The following is a 3,224-nucleotide window of genomic DNA, read 5'->3' on the forward strand; positions in this document are numbered from 1 at the left end:
GTGATTGTCTTCTCTTTCTCATCAAGTATTTCTTCATACAATTGCATCTCCTTTTGATCGCCTACTTCATTCTCATTCAACAAAACATTCTCAAGTAGATCATTAGAAGCATGCATATGAGGGTATCTAAACTCATTCATAAAATTTTCAATTGTATCTATTCTAAAGCATTCATTACTAGAGGAGGGTTGTCTCATTACCTTATTCAAGTCAAATTCAATAGAATCATTGTCAACCTTCAAGGTCATCTTACCTTCTTTGACATCGATGATCACTTTAGAAGTAGCTAGGAATGGCCTACCCAAAATTATAGGAATTCTTTTATCTTCATCCATCTCAAGGACATAAAAATCCACCGGAAAGGTGAACTTACCAACTCTAAGGGGGATGTCCTCTACTTTCCCTATAGGCAATTTTGTGGACCTATCCGCTAGTTGGAGAGTGATGTTTGTAGGTGAAAGGCTTCCCACATTGAGCTTTTGGTAGACCGAGAAGGGCATTAAACTCACACTAGCACCTACGTCACAAAAAGCCTTCCCCAAATGGATCTCATTGATAGAACAAGGAATGGAAAAACTACCGGGGTCTTGCAATTTGGTTGGTAGCTTACTAGAGAGAATGGCACTACAATTTGCGGTTAGATTAACGGTCTTAACTCCTCTCTTTCCATTCAAAAGGTCTTTTAGAAATTTAGAGTAGTGAGGCATCTCCTTCATAGCATCCACAAAGGGTATAGAAACATGCAAGCCTTTAACTACTTCTAAAAACGTTTCGAATTGGGTATCAAGCTTAGACCTAGAAAATCTTTGGGGAAAAGGCAACCTCTCATTCCTAGGTTGGAGATTAAGGGGTAAAGGTGTTTGCTCTTTGGTGCTCTCCTTTTTCGGTTCCTTCTCTTTTTCTCTCTCACCCCTCTCATGCTTTTCAGCACTTCCTTCTAGAACCTCACCCTCTCTTGATGACTCATCCTCAACCTCAGTCCTATCCCTTTATCGGAACTCTTCTCTACATTTAAATCACTCTCAAGGATCTTCCCACTTCTAGTGGTAATGGCATACATAGATTTGGGGTTGACACCTTGGCTAGGTAAAGAAGAAGAGGAAGAAGGGGAGGATGAAGAACTTGGTTGGGCAATTTGGGAGATTTGGGTCTCAAGCATTTTCATGTATGCCTTAATTTGTTTCTTTTCCTCCTCTTGACTCTTGTTGTAGCTCTCTTGATTCTTGATGAAAGCTTGGAGCATACCCATCATAGAATTCGGTGCGGCCTCAACTTGAGGAGGAGGTGTGTTAGAAATTTGGGCTTGTGGCCTAATTTGTTCAAAACCGAGAGGTCTATTTTGAGGCCTTCCATTTCCGGAACCGTGATTGGAATTAAAACGTTGTTGGTTGTTGGAATAGTGTTGTTGGTTTTGATTCCAATTAGGCCTTTGGTTTGAGTAACTTCTTCCATTGTAATTAGAAGAGTTCCCCTTACCTTGGCCTTGGTTATCATAACTACCACCACTTTGATTCCATTGATTTTGATTCCAACCTTGATTTTGATTCCAACTGCGGTTTTGGTTTTGATTCCAATTTGGCCGTATTCCAACATTTCCCTCGCGGGGGACAAAATTCATAGCATTAACATCTTCAACATTATCATCATCATTTTCTTGGGAAGGGCTTTGATATTCATTAATGGACATGCATTGTTCGGAATTATGGTCATAGTTTCCACATATATCACAAAACATACAACCGGGAGGCATAGCATTGTAATTAGAGGGAGAAGAAGTAGACGGATTCATACCATGGCCTCTCTTGGTAGAAGGAGAGGAAGTATTTTGAGTGCTTGATTTCATGAGCTCCTCCATTTGTTTCGCCATCTTTGCCATTTGGTTGGAAAGATTTGTGATGGCATTGGTTTGCTCGATGGATTGCACCGTTCCTTTGCTTGAAGTGGCTTCCCTCTCACCTTCATACCAATCCTCATAATTCTGGACCACATCTTCTATTATGCTTTCAACTTCGTCCTCTCTCTTGTTCATAATAGGGCCACCGGCCCCGGCATCTAAACTTGTCTTGCTTTGGGGTGAAAGGCCTCCATAGAAAGTTTGAATAATTTGGTAGTTGGGAATGCCATGATGAGGGCATTGTCTTTGGAGTTCCTTGTACGTTTCCCAAGCCTCACATAGAGACTCACCTCCCCTTTGGCGAAAGCTTTGAATTTTAGAACGAGCCTCGGCAGTCTTCTTATGATTATAGAACTTTGCCAAAAATGTCGTAGTAACCTCATTCCATGTTGTGAGAGAACCGGGAGGCACGTCATTATTCAACCAATGCTCGGCTACTCCCATAAGAGAGAATGGAAACATCTTCAATCGAATGTACTCTTGGGTTACTCCGTTGATCTTGATGGTGTCACAATACTTGAGAAATTCTTTGAGATGCTCATGTGGGTTCTCAAACTTACCACCCGTGAATTGCCTCTTTTCTATCAAGGAGATGAAGTGAGGCTTGATTTCAAAATTGTTTGCTTGGGTAGTAGGAGCTAGGATCCCACTTTGAGAGGTATATGGTTCGGGTGCTCCAAGTTGCTTTAGTGACCTTTGATCACCCACGTTTCCTTGATCACCCATACTTTGTTGATTATGGTTATTGGCAAATGGGTTGGGATTTGAGCTTGTGGGTGATTCACTCTCCTCGCTTGAATTGGGTGAAGATGGGGTAGGGGAACTTCTCAAATCCTCTTGAAGTGGGTCTTCACCTCTCTCCCTTGCTTGTCTCCTCAATTGGGTTAGAGTACGCTCTAGCTCGTGGTCTATGGACACCAAAGGCCTAGAGCTATTAAGCCTCCTGTGCATATACAAAGCTAAGAAAAAAGTGAGCACTGACAAGTCACGGAAAAACAACTGAAAGAAACGAATGAACTAGTCTCAACAAGAAAATATACACACAATAGAAACCGTTTCCCCGGCAACGGCGCCAATTTGACAAAGGGTATTTTAGGTCGTTACTAAGACACCTCTATCAAATGATATTTGTGGTCCTAAACATGCAACTAAACGAGTATAGAGGCAAGTCAAGGGTCGAACACAGGGAACCGATTAAGCACCGCTATCTATCTCCTAAAGTTAATCTAGTTCGGTCAAGGAAAATAGTGGATGAATTAATGACTAAAGGGTATGTAAAATTAGTTAAAATAAATGCTAGGGGTAGGGGTCGAACATGCTATGAAGTCAA

This window comes from Chenopodium quinoa, unplaced genomic scaffold (assembly GCF_001683475.1).
Source record: "Chenopodium quinoa cultivar QQ74 unplaced genomic scaffold, ASM168347v1, whole genome shotgun sequence".
Taxonomy (NCBI): Eukaryota; Viridiplantae; Streptophyta; class Magnoliopsida; order Caryophyllales; family Amaranthaceae; genus Chenopodium; species Chenopodium quinoa.